This window comes from Magnolia sinica, chromosome 6 (assembly GCF_029962835.1).
Source record: "Magnolia sinica isolate HGM2019 chromosome 6, MsV1, whole genome shotgun sequence".
Classification (NCBI taxonomy): domain Eukaryota; kingdom Viridiplantae; phylum Streptophyta; class Magnoliopsida; order Magnoliales; family Magnoliaceae; genus Magnolia; species Magnolia sinica.
The window spans coordinates 66,607,472-66,628,189 of NC_080578.1; the positions used below are offsets into that span (position 1 = coordinate 66,607,472).

Below are 20,718 nucleotides of genomic sequence, written 5' to 3' on the forward strand. Positions count from 1 at the left end.
AGCCACTTTAGTATTGATGTCATCCTCCTTTTCAGATGGCATATTCCGCCCCTCTCCTTTGATTGAGTGGCCCTAGAGGTGGTGCTCGATTTTGGGGAGACATCCCATGATTGTGTCTTTTTAGCAAGTCTATCTAAATAATCCCACACATCATCGACATTTTTATTCATGAATTCCCTATTACACATTGTCTCAACCAATTGGCCTATGGAAGATGTCAGTCCATTATAGAAAAAGTGTGTAGTGTGCCACGTTTCAGAACCGTGTTGTGGGCATGAACTGATAAGATCCTTGAACCACTCCCAACATTGGAAGAATGTTTCATCTTCCTTTTGGGTGAAGTTCATGATTGACTTTCTGAGGGTGTTCATTTTATGGTGTGGAAAAAAGTTCTTAATGAACTACCTTATCATGTCATTCTATCTGTCAATAGATCGAGGATGTAGCAAATGCAACCATGTCTTGGCTTTCTCTTTCAAATAGAAGGGAAAGAGTTTCAGCCTGACCATGTCTTCATACACATTTGAAAAATATAAAGTGGCTATGATCTCATCAAACTCTTTCATGTGTAAATATGGATTTTCATATTCAAGTCCATGGATTTTTGGAATGAGTTGGATCACCCCTAGCTTGATATTCATATGTCTCGTATTTTCTGGAAAAATCATGCATGAGGGCATGCCCACCGCCACCGGCCATAAATAATCTCGCAAAGTATGAGGCGAGTGTGCTAGATGCACCTCATTCTCATCCTGGATTTCCTCAATCCTAGGTTGAGGATTTGGAGGTTGATTGGCTGGTTGATTGGCAGCCATAACTTTAGTTAACTCTATGGATCTTGAGTAGTGTCTAATCCTGTGATGGATATATAACCCCTCAACCAATCCTCCTTCACTTAAGAGATGTCGAGTGTTATCACGGACCCACTTGGGCATGAAACACTCTCAGCCCTCAATTTCAGAATCTAACCTAAACCTAAAAAAGAAAAAGTGAAATAAAAATCTAAAAATAGGAAGAGAAAATTAGAAAGAAGTTACCAAATTAGAAGTTTCTATGTTCTGATCCTACAAAAGAAAAAGGAAAGTTAATTAGTTTTTAAAAAGAAATAAGAAAGTTTCTAAAAATAGGAAGATGGGTTAGTTTCTAAAACTAAAAAGGAAAGTTTATAAAAGCAATCTAGTTTCTAAAAACGAAAAAGGAAAGTTTTCTAAAAACAAATAAGGAAAGTTCTAAACCTAGAATTTGAAAGTTTCTAAAAAATAATTCAAAAAAACCCTACCCAAAAAAATAGAAAGTAAACAAATCCTAATCTTAACCTAATTCCAAAACTAGTTAATCTCAAAAAAACATAACCGTTAATCCCCAGCAACGGCGCCAAAAACTTTCCACAACCCCAAGTGTAGGGTCGTGATGTAGTAATAATCTCGGTAAGATTGAGGTCGAATCCACAAGGACTGAAACTTATACGTTTCTGAAATTAACTAGAAGTAGAACTAGAAGAAGATGTGAAACTAATTCTGAAGTATTTGAGAGAGTAAGTGAGAATAGAGTAATTAAAACTAAGAATTCAAAGGTGGGAACTAGGGTGCTGAGGATCCACTTGTAGTGATCAGGGAGCCTTCTTGCTTGATTCAAGTAACACAATTAGAATTGAAGTCATATCCTATCAAATTGGAAAATATATCAATAAAACTAAATCTGAACTTCCATTAGCCTAATTCTCAATGAAGGAGAACTACGATTAGAGGTGGGCATCGAGCTGAGTCGAGTCAAGTTGGGCCAAGCTTGGCTTGGCTTGTCCATGGTGTACTCGAGCTCGGCCTCGAGCTCAACATTGAAACTTGGCTTGTTTGCTAAAGCTGTTGAGTCGAGTTCGAGTCGAGCTAGTTGTTCGAGTTGAGTCGAGTTTACCTCGAGTCGAGCTCAAGCTTGTTCATATCATTCATCATAGGTTAAGTTATTAAAATTTTTGCTAAAAAATACAAATTAAATGCCACATTACTAAGACATAAATGATAACCTTTAAATACTATCAATATCATACCACAAAAACATAATTTGTCCTCAACAATCAAAATCAACATCAATTCGAAATAGTTAAAATATATAAAAAATTATTAGATCCGTTCATGAAAATTTTCAAAGCTTTTATTCCTTCAAGCATTCTAGCCCATGTTTTCAATTTCATTCTCCTCTTCATAATCTTCAGCATCAAAAGTGTTACTGCCCCAAACTGGATGCAACCAATCTTGCATACATATCAGTGCTTCAACTGTATTCGAGGCGAGTGAGCTTCGATACTTGTTAACTATCCTGCTGCCAGTGCTAAAAGTTGATTCTGATGCCACGGTCGAAATTGGAATTAATAAAATGTCTCGTGCCATCAACGAAAGTCTAGGGTATTCACGAGCTCGAGACTTCCACCATTGCAAAACATCAAAATCATTATCTTTTATCCTTATGACTTGTTCCTTTAGATACTTGTCCACTTTAGATTCAGTTTTTTGCGTATCCGTTTCTTCTTCGTCTAAAAAAGACAAAGTCATGAAGTCACTCGCCCACAGTAGAAGAACTATCCGCAGTTTGAGAAGTACCTATTGCACTTGATGGATCGGCCGAATTATCAACACATGATGCGAACAACTCTTCAATTGCAACATTAATAATGGCGGACTCCGCTGAAACTCTTTCAGAACTGGAATAAAGCTATCTGAAAATAAATCTAACCATTGCCACCTTGCATCGTGGATCTAGGACAACTGCAATGGCCGTTAACAAGTGGCATTCAGCCCAATACTTATCAAATTTCATCTGCATTCCTAGAGCCATCGCTTTTAAAAATTCCGGACCATCAGTAGCACATTTTTTAAGCGCATTCATAATGAAAATAATTTCAAGAAGAAATAAATTTACCGTGGGATACTTATTTCCTGACAAAATCTTCGTGCAGTTGTAAAAAACTTCGAGAAACCTATGAACATCTTTAGCTTTCTTCCAGTCTTCATCACTTGGCATGTATGCATACATTTTATCAGGTGCCACAAGTTCAGGGAATGCAACTTTAAATTGTAAAGCCATATACAACATTTCATAAGTGGAATTCCAGCGAGTGTAGACATCTAACTTCAACTGCTGTTTAGATTTCAAATCCAAACGTTGGATTATATCATTCCACATACTCATTCTTGAAGGTGACCCCCTTATATATTTAATGTTATCTCATATGTTTGCAATCGTCGAATCAATTACTTTCAGCCCTTCTTGCACAATCAAGTTGAGTATGTGAGCACAACATCTAACTTGAAATATTTTACCTTCGAAGAATAAATTTCCAGCAGCCTTGAACTGAGTACGTAAGAAAGAAATCAACGTATCGTTGGACGAGGCATTATCTAAAGTAATTGAAGAAATTTTCTTTTCAATACCCCACTCAACAAGACGGTTGTAAATGCAATCGGACAGTACCACACCGATATGAGGAGGAGGAGCATGGCGGAAGTTTAAAATCTTCTTTTGTAGTTTCCAATCCGCATCAACGAAGTGTGCGGTCAATGACATATATCCCTTTCTCTGATTTGAGGTCGTCCACATATCAGATGTCAAACTTATTCTGGATACGGATTTCAGGAGAGCTTTCAAGTTAGCTTTCTCAACGGCATACATATTCATGCACTCTCTTTTCACAGTATATCGAGAGGCCTTCTCACATTTGAGATTTAGAAATTTACAAAATCCCATGAAAACCTTACTTTCCACCATACTGAGTGGCTTCTCATTGACTATCACTAACCTCGCAAACCACTCATTTAATTTATCTGGGTCATACTTATACGTTGAGAGTGCAGCTTTAGAGTCGTCATCTTCAGAAATATTAAATGAAAGTAGTTGCTGACTCCACCCTTCGATGTTCTTGGTTTCTTCACACATTTAGCTAGATGCCTCTAATAGTGAGTTGTAGAAGAACCAGAATGCTTGCTATAAAGAGTCTTACAAAACTTGCATCTAATCTTGACAGAACCATCTGGTTACGTGATCTTATCAAAAGATTCCCATATTATCGATCTTTTTTTTCCTTTCATAGAACCTGAAGCTGTTTCAACTTTATTTTCTAATTTTTCTTCATCCATGGAAAAAGAAGAATTGATTGACGCACCAGGGTCAGGAGTACTTGGGTTTTCTTCAGTAGTCATCTAAAAATCAAAAGTTAATAAGAGTAGGGTAAGATCAAGGATTTTATAGGTTGAAGAAATCAGTCAATGACATTTATACGTATATATAAATATATAATACAAATAATATCGGGCCCCTCCATAAACTGTAACACACAAGTGTCTTAAATAGTCTCCTAATAAATAAATTTACCAGGATACATACATATCACAATTTTATATTGTATTGTATGGAAAAAATAATTTATATAATATTTTTTCTATTAATTTAATATTTTAGTAATGTAAAAATATTATTATTATGATCTTACCACTTATATTCAAATATAAAAATGGTCAGTCAAGTTACTTTTTTTTTTTTTGTAAATCAAAGAGAGATTGTAATTTGTAATTATATTGTAATTTGTAATTATTGTATTTTTATGATATCTTACAGCCAATAATTCTAATTAAGTCAATTACTGCCAGCATAGTTGCCTTCCCATGTACTTTTTGTACAATTGTCTAAATATTGATGACTTATTAACCAAGCAAGTGGCATGCATGTATGTCAATCCTGACCGTCCAAAATGGCTCACTTAGGATACGGCCTTACCTATAAGGTTTGGACCATAGATGATCACCTTTTTAATTGTCCATTTGCTGGCCATACTTAGATAATCAAGACCATTTGATCAGTGTGACTATTGGGGGCCATGATTTGGGCACCATAGATCAACATAAGTATACGTCGTCGTGGATGAAAGAGAAATCATCACCTACATTTAGTTTTTCCCCATGGGATCCACCCTCATTAAGTTACCATCCAAAAATCTGATTAGTTGAATCCTGGGCTTTGATTCTTGAACACTTGTTATATTATCTAATAATCTCAGTTTTCAGTTTATGATACATAAAATCCGGTACCCAATATTTGAATGGTTTCATTTGAATTATTTGTATACCAATGTAAACTGAGAGAGAGATGGGAAATTAATTGATACTCTACTTGCCTGCCTATGACGCTTGATATGCAGTCACTTGAAAATGATATATTTTTGGAATATATTGACTCAAATTAAACAAATTAAATTGCATAATCCACCGTATCTTAGAAAACCATGACCTCTGAGTCGTAAATACTTGTTTGTTGAAATCAGACCATATGATAGGATTAATTTCTAACTGTCTAATATTTTTTTCATAAATCTAATATTAGATGATCAAGTGGGCATAACTTTTTCCTAAATCTAAACTGATACCCGTAATTCATTTTAGACTATTTAATTTGAACTAATTTTATGCCATGTATGCAAGTCTCAAGTGCATGCGTATCGTCTATGCTACTTCGCCAGAGTATCAAAGGTGTTTCTCGTGAGGGATCCAGGCATATATATAATGGTAGGTCAGCCCAAGCACTGTGGGCCCCACCATGATGTATGTGTTTCATCCATGCCGTCCACCCATTCTTTCATATCAATTATGATATAAGCCCAAAACTGAGTTTGATCCAACTATAAAGAACCACACAGTGTTGATTGAACGCCCACCGTTAAAAACTTTTTAGGAGCCACAAAAGTTTTGGATCAAGCTGATAAATACTTTTTCCCTTCCTCCAAGTCTTTATTACCTAATCAACGGGTTAGATGTCAAATAACAATAACAGTTGGCCCTAGGAGATTTTTAATGGTGTAATTCAATCACTACTGTTTTCCCATGGTTTGGTCCACCTGAGATTTATATCTACCTCAATTTTGTGTTCAAGCCCTAAAATTATATTTCAAAATGGATTAACGGCATAGATAAAACACATACATCATGGTGGGCCCACATAGCACCAACAACTATGCACACCAAATCCAACGCCAGACTGCATGAATCCATTGCTCCAGCATAGATTCCAAGGAGGGCTTCACATAGCCCATGCCTTTAATTGACGTTACTAGAGCTCCTTTTGACTGATTTCTATCTATTCTCTTAAACAGATTGGCTACTCATGGTCGGTGCTTTGTGGGCCCCATCATGATGTATGTGTTTCATCCATTCCGTCCATCTATTTTTCTGCAACAATTTATGGTAATACTTAAAAAAAGTGATATATCCCGGTCTCAAGTGGACCACATTACAGGAAATAGTGTTGAATGAACTTCGACCATTAAAAACTTTTTGGTGGCCATAAAAGTATTGGATAAAGTTGATCTTTGGTTTTACCCTTCATCTGGGTCTTTATGACCTAATCAATAGATTGGATGTCAAATAAATAGTACAGTGGGCCTTAGGAGGATTTAAATGATGGATGTCCAATCATTGTTGTTTTCCTATGGTGTGGTCCACTTGAGATTTATATCCCTCTATTTTTTGGGAGAAAGACGTAAAATGATTTTTAAACATGGATGAACGGAATGGATGAAACATATACATCATGGTGGGGCCCACAAAGCACCGACCACCAGAGGCTGGTGTCAAGATGAGTAGCCGATCTATATCCCTCCTCTGAACAAAACCTGCAACCCCAGTTCCGTTCCATCCTCTCCACCTCCAACCCTCCTACAATTATAGTTGTTCTTGGACCCACGCTACAGGCAGATACGTGAGAGATCTAATCCATACACTCATCAGGTGGGGCATCAGGCGGGCCATCACGAACCCGATTCAAAATCCAAGCTACTCATCAGGTGGACCCCATTCTCCAAAGGAATCAAAAAAGAGGAAAAAAGAAGAAGAAGAACTCACCTTGATGATGTTGGTCGGGCAGGCGTGCGGCGAGTAGGGGCAGCAGGATGGGTGGGGACCGTGGGGTAGAGACAAAGAAAGAGAAGAAAAGGGAGGCAGTCGTGCAAGTGGGGTGGGGACGTGGGGTAGGGTTTTTACTTTTTAGTTTTTACGATTATATATATAATATTTAAAAATATATAAAAACCTATTTCTAACGAGCCAAGTCGAGCTCGAGTTCGAGTTTTGAGTCGAGTCGAGTCGAGGTAAAATGGCCCATGGTCGAACTTGACTCGAACTCAAATCGAGCTACAATATTTTAGCTTGACTCGACCCCAACTCAGCCATTCAAGCCAAGTCAATCTGAGCTAACTCGAGCCGAGTCGAGCGAGTTATTCGAGCTAGCTTGACTCATGAACAGCTCTAACTACGATAATTGGCAGGGATTCCATCATCAAACCATGCCCAGGAGGTAATGGCAAACAATAGGATTTACCAATCCCATAATCTCAAAGAAAGAGAATTGTGAAGATTAGGAAGGATTCCATCACCCTCCCATGCCCAAGGGACAAAAGTAAACAACAGGACTTACTAATTTCATAATCTCAAATCAAGAAAAGAAGATACTCAAAGCTATTGTAGATCTACTGTAATTTGAGTCACAATAAACCATTAAAAACTTGAAGTATTCCTTAAATATCAAATTTGAATCCAAGGAGTTCAACATAAACATGAATCAAGCAATAAAAACATCCCATCATGCTACAAGCTTCACCTCTTAGCCCTAGCTAAGAGGTTTAGCCAACCACAGACATGATTGGATCTAAAACACTAGAAGAAAACATGAAAAACTAAGGAAGAAGGAAGAAAAAAAATGCTTGGCGACGGCTCTCCACCCTTGTGCTTTGCTCCTCCAAACCCTATATGATTCGATCGACGCCCAGGGATGCCTTGGGGACTCCTATTTAAAGTTGTGTAACACTTCCTTTCACACCTCTTTGGAAAAATTCGTAAACTGCCTCAAATTTACGCATGCCATGTAACTTCGCACGATTCGTTCGATTTCATCGAAATGCCTTTGAGTAATCGAATATGGTGCTCAATATGTCGAGCGAGTTTTGCCGAAAATCTACAGAAAATTCGATGTCATCGAACAGGCTTCGATGTCATCAAACAAAGCTTTGAGTCATCAAATAAGTCCTCGAGTCATTGAAAAATGTCTTCAATTTGTCCAACAACCAACTCGATTTTCTTTCATAAATTTGATATCATCGACCCATATTCGATGTCATCGAATGGTAGCTTCAATGTCATTGAATGGTGATCGATGACATAGCCAATATGAATTCTGCACTTGTTCTTTCAACTTCGTTCCTTCTCCACTTTGTTTTCTTGAATCTTGGGACCTTGAAATCTTCAATCTTTGTCTCCTAAGATCCATTCTTTGCCTTAGTGATCTTTGACCGTCAAATCCATGCTTTTAGCACCTTTTTCCAATCCAAGCTCCTAAATTCACCTTGCAACACAAACATGAGTAAAATAGGACACTAAGTAGTATCATGTTCATAAAACCAAGATATAAATGGAGTTCAATTTGCAATATTTGACCCTCAACAGACTCAGTTGGGGAAACTATTATTATTTAATGATAACTTAGAAACTATTTAGAATATTTTCATCACTATTTGGCGTCATACAGACCCCAAAATGGTTACTCTCAATGGGACATCCTCACCTTCATCTCTAAAACAAACTATAATTTTATTTAATTAAAGTAATTAATATTGTGTTTTGAATACTAGGTATTCTGTCCTTATATAATAGCAATGTCATTTCTCTAGACTAATGTGGTTGTCTACTTCACACCCAATGGATTCACGGTGGATTACATCAACAATACAAGATCAATACTACGGAAAGTACCATAGAATGTAAAACCAACTACGATCAGGAGTAGGCAATGTCATGAGATGTCCAGAATGATCTCTGTTTGACCAGCGGTGCAGCAAGATGATGAAGGATGGATGATAGTAACATCTAAAAGATGAAGGGTTCGATCTACCTTACAAGAACCATCATACCGTCAAGTACAGAGTCGATTATGCGAAGTGTCGAAAGGCACATTCTCACCTCAGACATGCAATCATTTCATTCGAGAAAAAATGAAAAGCCCGTCACTCCAAAAGGTCTTCCATTACTGTCAACTATAACTATAAAGACATCTTCCATAGAATCATTACGAATTCAGAAGAATAAAAGGAAAGCCATCATGACTAGTGAATGTTTGTTCACAACACCTCCTATAAAAGATTTTAAGCAAACTCATGCATTAAGAATAACACGATCTGAGTCAGGTAGTCCTTCGAAGTGGCAGTACACTGGTTTTAAATCAAACAATAGTTCATCTTCCTTAATAGCATTAGTGGTGCAACACTCGCTTCCTCCTTCAATATCAAGATGATCGAAGAATAAAAAAATAGAATTTTTATCTATAAACATCAATTAGCCTAACCAACTTTCTCCAGAAAAGCACATGGCTGAAGAAGTCCCTAATTTTCTAGTAGTGACTGTCGTGAAGAACATTGAACCATAAAAAGAAAAGCCACAACCACGAGCGGTTAGACTTCAGAGGCATGTGCCTATTATTTCTCAAATCATAATACAGGAAGAAATCTAGCAGATGGTCTTCGAAACCATTCATCTAGAAAAGGAATGAAATCGGAATAAAATGTTCCGATACCAGAACCATATTCCCCTGAAATAGAAGAAGTACCATTTCTCACTGATTTCAAACACCCGGACTTTAAGAAGTTTAATGGGGACTGATCGCCAAAAGAACATACGATACACTTCATAACAATGATGGGAAATCTCTTTAAAGTTCCTCAATATTTTTTATGATTATTTGGGTCTTCTCTAAGAGGAAGAGCCTTCATATGGTATTTAGCCTTGAATCTAGAGACTATTCATACTTGGGAACAAATGCAGGATGCTTTTATGTCAAATTTTCTTCCATTTTGAAAGAGAAGTCAGTTTGACTAAATTAGCCTCTGCTCGCTAACAAGAAAACAAATTAGTTTACAAATTTATTAATCGATGGAAAAACTTAGGGTCATCATGTTAATATCTTCCTAGAGAATCATATCAAGTTAAGCTATGTTTAGAAGGTATAAGACCAGAAGTGGCATGCAACCTGATTAGTGCAAATTTGTATAGTATTGAGTGTGAAATATTACATATTTTTCCTATTTTTACCTTGGTTTTATAAACATGATAGTACTCAATCGATTTAATTATGCATGTTTTCATGTGCGAGCAGATTTCAAGAGCTTAAGGTGAAATAGATGCCAAAAGGAAGATTTATGCTCAAAAGATTATTAAATAAAGATTTAGAGATTTGGAAGTCATTAATGAAGAATTCACATGCAAAATATCCAAGAAAACTGAGGAATGAAGAGAATCAAAGATTTGAAGTGAAGAAAAAGAATCTGGAAATTGTCCTCAAAACAAATATATTCCTGAAATTATCTTGAAAAAGTATATTTTGAAACTCTGAGTTTATTTTGGAAAACTGTGCAGAGTATGTAAATTTGAGGTGGTTTAAACTCTAAGTCTATTTTGAAAAAATATGCAGAGTGCGTAAATTTGAGGCGGTTTCTAGATTTTTCCAACTCAGTGCGAAAGTTGGAGTTCCATAAATATAAATATAACTCCCTGGGATGCTCCAACACATCTTGTAGGGTTTGGAAAGGCATCAAGGAGCATACACAAGGGTTGAGCAGCTGCTAAAGAGTTTTTCTTCTTCCCTAGTTTATTTTTCATGCTTTGTTTAAGAAATTTAGTTTCAATCATGTCTATGGTTGGCTAAACCTCTTAGCTAGGGCTAAAAGGTGAAGCTTGTAGCGTGTTTGGATGTTTATTTTGCTTTGATTCTTATTCTTATTGAACTTCATTGATTTCTAGTTTAAGATTAAGGGAATATTTTCAGTTTTCTATGATTTATTGTGACTCAAATTACAATAGATGTTGCGATAGCTTTAGATATCTTCTTTTCCTATTTTGAGATAGTGAGATTGGTAAATCCCATTGTTCACCATCATCTCCTGGGCATGGTAGGGTGATGAAATCCCTTCCAATCATCACAATTCTCCTCCATTGAGAAGTAGGTCAATGAAAAGTTTAGATTTGATTTAAATTACTTTATCTTCCAATTGGATATGATAAGACTCCAATTTCAATTGTTTTCCTTGAATCAAGTAAGGTAACATCTTGATAGCTACAAGTGAAACCTTGGCACCTTACTTCCCACCTTTAAATTCATAAGTTTTAATCAACATTATTCACCATTACTCTCAATTATTCAGATTTCAATTTAGATCTTTTTCTAGTTCTAGTTATTTTCAGAATACGCACAAGTTTAGTCCCTGTGGATTCGACTTTGGCCTTACCCAGTTATTACTACATTGCGACCCTATACTTGGGGTTGTGAGTAAGTTTTTTAGCGCCGCTGCTGGGGATTACGGCCATGCTTTTCTAAAATTAATTGGTATTAGAATTAAGTTGAGATTAAGGTTTATTTATCTGAAATGCTTTTAGGTTAGGATTTTTTCTGAAATTGTTTTTAGAAACTAACGTTGTTTTCTATTTTGTAGGATCCTAACGTAGCAACTCTTATCCGATAATTTTATTCCAACCCTCTCTCTTATCTTTTCTAGATCTTTTATTTGTTTTAATTTTTCTATTTTTCTTTTTAAGTTTAGTTTGTTTAGTTACTTGAGGGCTACGATTGTTTCTGCCCAAGTGGGTTCGTGACAACACTTGATGTCTCTTAAGTTAAGGAAGATTAGTCAAAAGGTTTCCTATCCATCACAGGATTAGACACCACTTGAGACCCTCTAAGTCAATAGAAGTGATGGTTGCAAAACCTCCAGTTAAGGAAATTCAAGATGAAAAATAGGTGCATAATGCACCTCTGCCTCGTACTCCATGAGATTATTTATAACCGGCGGGGGTGAGCACACCTTCTTACATGATATTTCCATTGAATGCAGGAACTGTGGATATTAAACCATGCGTAATTCAACTCCTCCCTAAGTTTTATGAACTAGAATCTGAAAGTCCATACTTGCATATGTAAGAGTTTGATAAAATAATATCTAAATTTCACATCCCAAACATGTCCAAGGACATTATTAGGTTGAAATTATTTCCTTTCTCTTTGAAAGAAAAGGCTAAGTCGTGGTTACATTCCTTAAGACCAAGGTCCATTGGCATATGGGCTGAGATGACAAGGAAGTTCCTTAAAAACTTCCTACCATATCATAAAACAAATACCTTAAGGAAAGCAATCATGAATTTTGCATAAAAAGAGGATGTGTAAGTGCTTATACTTAAAGCACATTTTAGTTTGACAAATTTTGTAGTCTGGTTATGATCACAAGCCCGACTGAAAATAAGCTATCAACTCGATCAAGCATATGAAAAGAATGTGTAAGTGCTATATTGAATAAAGCACACCTTTTTTGTTAAATTTTGTTTAGACAAAACAGCTTATGATTTGGTCTGACTAATGTGGATCAAGATGGAAAGTTCATGGAAAGTTCAAGTCTCAAGTCAGTCAAGTTCAACATCTACTAAGGAGACCTTACTGAAGTACAAGTCATGATGTTGGAAAGTTCAAGCTTAAACTTTACTGAAGTACAAGTCATGATGTTGAAAAGTTCAAGCTTAAATGAGTTCAAGTTCTACTACATTTCAAGTAGAAGACCAAGCCCCATCTTCAATACACTTCAGGTAGAAGATCAACTACATGTTTTATTGAAGAAACAAGTAGAAGAACAAGTTTCAAACTTCGATGTTTAGTCTTCTCAGGTATAACAGACCCTAAAAAGACCTTAGACTTAGGTGCTTTCAAAAGACAAACTTATATGGGTTTTTATATTTTTGTTAGGCTTAAGTTCGACTAGTCTAAGATGTGGCTCGACCAGTCTAAGAAAATCTTTGACCAGTCCAAGTTTAAAATTTAAAAAATGGATATTTCTGTTGCTTTCTCGACTAGTCGAGCAAAATGCTCGACCAGTCAAAGAAGGACCTTTGACCAGTTGAGGGTTGCTCGACTCGAAGTCCAACAACTAAAATCAAGCACCCTTGACCAGTTGAAGCCCATGCTTGATGAGTCAAATAGGGCCCTTAACTAGTCAAGCAGGGCCTTCGACTAGTCAAAGAACAGTTTTATCTGATTATGCCCAAAATTTAAAATTTTATTAAATCTTATACCAGTCAAAGGAGACCTTAGACGAGTCGAAACAACAAATTTTTAGCCTATAAATAGAGGCCTTCTCTCAATCCAAAATTACTCATCCAAGCTAGTAAAAGCCTTCACTAAGAGAGAGAAAAGTCCCCACTATCTTCAATCTATTGTATAGTATTTTAATATTTTGTTTAAATATCTTTTTGTTTTAATTCCTTGATCTCTTTTCATGAATCTTATTCTTTAAAGAGAGTAATTGCTCTTCTTTGAGATCATGAGGAATTCAAATAAGTAACATTTGGTTTGAATTAATTTAAAACCAATCTAGAACCTATAACCCTTGTTTATGTGACTGGACATTGAACATTCTACTTCAAGAAAAATAGTTCTACAAGCTACATCAAGAGATATATCTTTAAGGAGAAGATAAGTACATTTTTATTCTTTGTATTTTAGTTTCTTTGAGATAGGCAAAAAATCTCATGTGTTGGTTTTGACTGAGATAGCCAGAAAATCTCAATGTGGGGTTTTTTGTTTATGATAAGCCCTTTAAAATCACAACTGTATTAGGTTTTAAGGTAACCTTTTGAAAACCTTGTTTATAGTGAAAGCCAATATCACCTGATTTGTAATTATTGAGAGTGGAGTAGGTGTGGCTGTTTGAGAATGGTTGGTGTACACACCGAACCACTATAATTCTTGGTGTTTGTGGTGAATATTTACCTTTTGCATATGTAGAGAATGATTGTAATTTTATTTATGCAGATGTGATGAATGCTTGTAATAAATAGCTCTATTAGATCTTTCTTTAGTTTGAGATCTTAATCCTTACGATTGTTCGTGAAATAAGGTTGTCCTGCCTAAACTTTTTTTTGGGTATAGGTTGTCCTACAAACTAAGTTTGAATCAATTTTTCAATACTAGTAAGAGTTTATTTCCTGATTTATTTATCATTTCATCAAGTTTATTTTTATTTAACATAATCGTATTCACCCTTCCCCCTCTAGGACTGTTAAGCTCACCCTTTTCAAGTGATATCAAAGCTAAGTTGCTCATTTTTATTAGGATTAATTTCCTTAAGTTAAAAGATCTAGAGCTTTCATTATGTCAAATTTTGATAACTTGTTTATTACCAAGCCACCAGCTTTTGATGGCTCTAACTATGCATACTGGAAAGCCAGAATGAGGATTTTTCTAAAATCCTTAAATGAAAGTGTGTGACAAGCCGTTGTAACCAAATGGAAACCTCCTATGTTTGAAGTATTAGGCAATGATGGAACTAAATCCATGAGAGAAACTACATTCTTTTTATGGATTGAAGCTTAGAAGAGCAAAATCAGTACTAATGCTAAGGCCTTAAATGCCATAACTTGTGCACTATCACCTGATGAATCCAAAAGAATTAATTCATGTGATACAACCAAACAAACCTGGGATATTCTTAAAATGACACATGAAGGAACTTCTATAGTCAAGAAATTTAAAGTTCAAATCCTCACTACAAAGTTTGAGAAAATTCGTATGGAAGAAAATGAAACTTTCATGGACTTCTATATGAAACTGAATGACATAGTAAATTCCATGTGGGGTCTAGGAGATGGAATCCCAGAAATTAAGGTCTGTACAAAAATACTGCGATCTCTTCCTGAGAGATTGAATTCTAAAGTAACTTACATTCATGAATTAAGCAATACTGATTATATGAAGGTTAAGGAGTTAGTTAGTTCTCTCCACACAGATGAGTTAAATTTTAAAGCTCTTAAAGGTAAGTCTATAGCTCTTAAATCATCTAAATCAGTTTCAAAAGAAAATAGCGTTAATTCTAAAATTAAAGATACTGAAGATAATATGGCTTTGCTTGCTAAGAAATTTTACAGATTTTTTTTAAAAAAAAATATTAGATTTTCAAAAACCATCTGACAAAAAAAAGAAAAATCTAAATCTTGGAAATCTGTAAAAGACGGTCAATGTTTCAACTGCCATGAATACGGACACTTGGTGAATAAGTGTCCTAAAAGGGATAAGTAAAAAAGAAAGGGCATGTTGGCTACTTGGGATGAATCATCCGGCTCTAAAAGTTCATTTGAGTCTGATGAATCAGAATAAGAAAACTCAAATGATGTAAAAGCCCTAATGACTATAGCCAGAGTCGCATCCTAAGATAAATGTAACTTATCTAATTATAAAAATCTCAGGAGTGACCCTGAAAATGAAAATAAAGATGATCTTCAAGACGCATAGAATGCCCTATACAGGAAAAGTTGCGAAATTGTTGTCAAATTGAAAATTCAAAGGGAAAAATATCTTAGATTAAAAGAAGAACTTGAAAACAATGTTTTAGAAAAATCTCATCTTTCAAATAGTTTTGAAAAAATAAAACTAGACTTGAATTTCAAAACCTCAAGAGTTAGAAAAACTCAAAACTGAAAACGAGAATCTAAAACTCAAAATTTCTTCTCTTTTGAGTTCTAAGGATACATGGAGATATGCCCATAGAGACCCAAAGCTAGAAAAACTATTAACCATATCCAGAAAATGTGGCGACATATTAGGTCTGGGCTATATCAAAGATAATTCTCTGAAAAACAAAAATACATCTCCTATATTTGTAAAAGGAGAATCCTCAAACTCAAAAGATAAGAATTAAAGAATCTATGGTAAAAAAGATTTTAAAAATCCAAAATCTTCTCAAGTTTCTAAGATTAATTCTAATATCATCAGCTATAGAAATCAAAGATATAACAAATCTCCTTTAGCTAAAAAAAATAGTAAACTTACTCAAAGAGCTTCTAAAATCTAACTTAAATGGAATCAGAGTTAATAGAAAAAGGAAAAATTCCAACTCCCTGAAATAGAGAAAAACTAATGGAACTCCTAAACGCAGAACCATAATGGAATGGGTTCCAAAGGTTACATGTCTTGTTGCTCACACAGCCTTCAAAGCCACTAGCCATTCAAAATGGTACTTGGACAGTGGATGTTCAAGACACATGACAGGTGACAAATAAATATTCACCAACTTCAATGAAGTAAACGATGGATCAGTTACTTTCAGTGACGGAAGCAATTGCAGAATCATAGGCCAAGGTACTATTCAATACTCTTCATTTGAGAATGTTTTGTATGTTGAAGGTCTTAAACATAATCTCCTAAGTATTTCTCAAATCTGCGATAACAAACACAACGTAAAATTTACAAATCACGAATGTGAGATTTCAAATGAGAAGGGATGTGTGATATTAAATAGTTATAGGACTTCTGAGAATTGCTACATTATCAATGAATCATGTTCTTCTAAATTTTCATGTTACATGGTCCAAACAAAAGAAATTGAACTATGACATAAACGTCTTGGACATGTTAACTTTACAAATCTTTATAGATTGAGGAAAAGAGATCATATTCGTGGGTTACCCAAATTAAAAAAGGTAGAAAAGATCTGTGGCGCATGTCAGATTGGTAAACAAACTAGGAGTAGTCATAAGAAAGTGAACTCCTTAGCCACAACCAAATCTCTTGAACGACTCCATATACATTTGGTTGGACCAATAAGAATGGAGAGTAAAGGTGGAAAGAAGTATTTTATAGTTATTGTTGATGATTTTACCAGATATACATAGCTAGCTTTCTTGAGAGAAAAATCAGAGACTCTTGATGAAGTCAAAAGAATTCTAAAACAAATTCAGACTAAAAAAGAAGTACATGTGATCAAAATTAGAAGTGATCATGGCACTGAGTTTAAAAATAACAATTTTGAGAAGTTTTGTACAGACCATGGTACATCATATGAGTTCTCTGCTCCTAAAATACCTCAACAGAATGGGGTTGTTGAAAGAAATAACAGAGTGCCACAGGAGATAGCCAATGTTATGCTAAATAGCATGAACTTACCCAAAAACTTATGGGCTGAAGCTGTTAATACTGCATGCTACATTATAAATCGTGTGTATGTTAGAAAATCAAAAGATAAAATAGCTTATGAGTTATGGCTCAATAAGAAGCCAACAGCCATATACTTTCAAATTTTTGGAAGTAAATGTTTCATTTTACGTGACCGAGAAAATTTGGGGAAGTTCAAAGCCAAGAGTGATGAGGGAATTTTTTGGGTTATGCAGTGAATATTCGAGCATATCTTGTTCTTAATAAAAGAACAGCAGTGATCCAAGAATCCATTAACATTGTAATTAACGATCACCTGATCACACCCATACCAAGTCAAGATGATGATGAAGTCAACATTATCGATAAACCTGACTCTTCATTTAATTCAGATAATGCTGAATTAAGATCATTCAAAGACCATCCGACTGATTAGATATTAGGTAACCTTCATACTGGTGTTCAGACAAGAAACAGTTAGAGAATATCTGTAATTATGTCTGCTTCACTTCTCAAATTAAACCAACTAATGTAAAAGAAGCACTTGCCGATGAAAATTGGATATTGGCCATGCAAGAAGAGTTAAATCAATTAGTCAAAAATGATTTTAGTATTGGATTCCTAGACCATCTAATAAACATATAATTGGAACCAATGAATTTTTAAGAACAAATCTAATAAGGCACGACTAATTGTACAAGGCTACACTCAAATAGAAGGAATTGATTATGATGAAACCTTCACACCAGTTATGCGTCTTGAATCCATTAAATTATTCATTTCGATTACTTGTTATAAAAAATTTAAAATATATCAAATAGATGTTAAAAGTATATTTTTAAACAGTGATTTACATGAAGAAGCATATATTGAACAACCTGTGGGTTTTGAAGACCCTAAATTTACAAATCATGTATATTGTCTTAAAAAAACACTTTATGGTTTAAAACAAGCTCCCAGGGCATGGTATGAAAAGTTGACTAAATTTTTACTTAGTCACAACTTTATCATAGGAAGCGTTAATAAAACATTATTTGTCAAAAAATATAATGAACATATATTGATTGTACAGATCCACGTTGATGATATTATTTATGGATCTACAAGTACTAACTTGTTCATTGAGTTTGCAGATCTGATGAAATCCAAGTTAGAAATGAGTATGGTTGGAGAATTGAATTACTTTCTTAGTTTACAAGTAAAACAACAGGAAGATGGTATTTTCATTTCTTAAACCAAATATGCTTTAAATTTTGTAAAGAAATTTGGATTCGAGAATGGTAAAAAGTTTGATACTCCTATGAGTATAACTCTCAAACTCTCTAAGGATGAAACATGTAAAAGTATAGACTCACGCTTATATTGAAGCATGGTTGGTAGTCTTTTATACTTAACTGCTAGTAGACTAGATATTGCTTTTAGCGTTGGAATCTATGCTAGATATCAGTCTGATCCTAAGGAATCACATCTAATTATTGTTAAATGCATATTCAGATATGTCGCAAGTACTACTAATTTTGGTCTATGGTATCCACATGATACAACTGTACAACTTGCCGGATATACCAATGCAGATTGGGCAGAAAACATTGATGATAGAAAATCTACCAGTGGTGGATGTTTCTACATAGGGAATTGTTTAGTTTCCTGGCTTAATAAGAAATAGAATTTTGTATCACTCTCAACAGCTGAAGTTAAATACATTGCAGTTGGTAATGCTAACACCTAGTTGGTTTGGATGAAAAGAATGTTAGCTGATTACATGATTGCATAAGATATAATAATACTATATTGTAATAACTCAAGCGCAATCAATATTTCAAAGAATCCTATTCAACATTCTCATACGGAACATATTGACATTCGATATCACTATATTCGAGAATTAGTTGAGGATAAAAATTTCATTAGAATATATCTTGAATGAAAAGCAGCTTGCTGACATTATGACCAAATTGCTTGACAGGAATAGATATTCCAAATTAAAACACGATATTGGTATGTGTACTTCTAATTAATTAAATCATGTTGTTTATGCTTTTTATTTATTATTTGTATATTTATAATTTTAAAAAAATGCAAAACATTTTAAAAATGAGATGTTTTGTCACTTGCTCGATGGATCGAGCATGTCCTTAACCAGTCGACCTTTGACAAGTCGAGGACCATACTCAACCGGTCGAAGATCGCGGGTTTGCTCATTAAAAGAGGGAAAAATACCTTTTTCACCCCATTTTTTCTTTCTTCCTTGACTAGTCGTGGCTCCACTCGTTGAACCCATCTCCATTTCTTCATTGTAAGTGATTTATTTCTCATTTCCTGCTATATTTGGGTTCATATTTGCTAGTTAATCTTTCCTTTGTGATTTATTTTGAGTTTCACACCCTTTCTATAATGGATTTTGTGCAAAAATCTGATTTAAGCCAAACTCAACTATCATCTATAATATTCTCTATTGTAATCTCTAAATGGAGCATCACACTAAGAGGAAGGCTACTCGCAAGGGCCCTAGTGGTTCCTCTTCCAGGTCGACTCCAGTTAGGGTGAGAACCTTAAGATCTCCCTAAGAAGATTCGGAACATGTTAGGGATCTCTGCAATCAGGAAATTATCAAAGAAAGGATGGTGAACATAGATCACATTGCTCCATTCCAGCTCTTACCTATCCTTACTATAGTTGGTTGGGAAAACATTCTTAATTGGGGCAAAATGGCATACCACTCTATAGCATAAGGGATGTATGCTTCAATAGGTGCATTGTCCCTTGATGATCTGACTTTCTTTATAAATTTTAGAGAAGGGACATTCCCTGTTGATCGACATCTTATTTCAGGATTAATGGATATCAATGTTAATGATGAAGGCATACTCATTTTTACCTTTACTGATAGAATGTATGAATCTGAGTGTCAGGATATTACCCGTAAACTATGTCGGTTTAATGTCGAATGGAGTTTGAAAAATGCCCTCTGTGCCAACAAGATGTTACCCAAATACAGAGTTCTTCATCACATTTTCACATAAAATGTCTATCCTGGTTTTGGGAGTAAGTCTGAACTTACTCCCTTCATTTCTCGTGTTCTACATGCAGTGGTGTCTGGCATTCCTATTTGTCTTCCCTCATTGATATGCTACTTGATTATCTAATTTTGTATCCATCCTGGCCATGGGTCTATTCCTTTTGCTTATCTCATGACTAGCCTTGCTATTCATTCTAATGTTGTCATTCCTCCTATTAAGGCACCTGAGGCAGTCCTCCCATTCGATAATACAAATATTCATAAGATGAACCTGGACTACCTACCTTGCAAGAGAGATGAGGATGAAGAAGTAGAAGAAGAGGACACACCTTTACTTGAAGACACGTCCATGGATGACATTTTTGTTGAGCGTGAATTGGATGATGTAACTGATCCTGACTATCAGCCTTCCCAGGTTGATGATCGGCTTAAGTCGTTGGAAGAGAAAGTTGTGGAGTTGAAGGTATCATAGGATACTCTGGTTGAAAGTCACAAAGCTTCCATGAAGTATATGCAAAAATATTCTTATCGCATTATCAAAAGACTTCACCAGATTGATCCTTCCATACCTCCTACATCTTCCTCTGGATCTGATTAGCTTGATTTTCTTTCATGTTGGGTTGTATAAGCTTTACCTATATGTGTTCTTGGCTTGTTAACTCTTGAACTATGTTCTCTTTATGCTCCCTGATAACTTTGTTAACTCCTTT

At 35.1% G+C, this 20,718-nt stretch overlaps 1 non-coding gene across 1 annotated transcript; it reads left to right on the forward strand.

Moving 5' to 3' along the window:
* Positions 1–258: 258 nt before the first annotated feature.
* LOC131250299 (small nucleolar RNA R71) lies at positions 259–365 on the forward strand. Its single transcript, XR_009173224.1, has one exon. It is a non-coding gene; the product is annotated as a small nucleolar RNA R71 (small nucleolar RNA).
* Positions 366–20,718: the final 20,353 nt, after the last annotated feature.